The 375-nt window shown below is 50.4% G+C and overlaps 1 protein-coding gene across 1 annotated transcript in view; it reads right to left on the reverse strand.

The window, feature by feature from the left end:
* Window positions 1-375, reverse strand: part of LOC119585974 (myb-related transcription factor, partner of profilin-like) — a 6,111-nt gene that overhangs the window by 335 nt on the left and 5,401 nt on the right. The gene's annotated exons all lie outside the window — the stretch shown is intronic.

Consider the following 375-nt stretch of genomic DNA (forward strand, 5'->3'; position numbering starts at 1 on the left):
GATATATCTGTCCTCTTGTCTATCCCATCCCATCCTGCCCTGCACCTACCCCCCCCACCCCCTCGCCTCTAAAACAGAAAGGGGAAAGACAACTCAAACACCAACTGATCAAAGTTGGAGCCTCAGATTCCCGAAATCCTATCACCATCGCGGTCATCTATCACGGCGGACGGAAGGCTCGATAAAGCAGGCGTCACTGGCGAACAGAGGGATGGCAATTAACACGTGATCCATTCTTCGCAAGACAACCCGCTTCCCTTCGCTCTCTGGAAACGGGTCTCGATCCAGGGGAAGCAGCCGAGGGATTGTTTACCTTTTCAGTCGCGTCGGACCTATCATCATTAGCGTTATCATTTTTATCAGCAAATTATTATT

This window comes from Penaeus monodon, chromosome 20 (assembly GCF_015228065.2).
Source record: "Penaeus monodon isolate SGIC_2016 chromosome 20, NSTDA_Pmon_1, whole genome shotgun sequence".
Lineage (NCBI taxonomy): Eukaryota > Metazoa > Arthropoda > Malacostraca > Decapoda > Penaeidae > Penaeus > Penaeus monodon.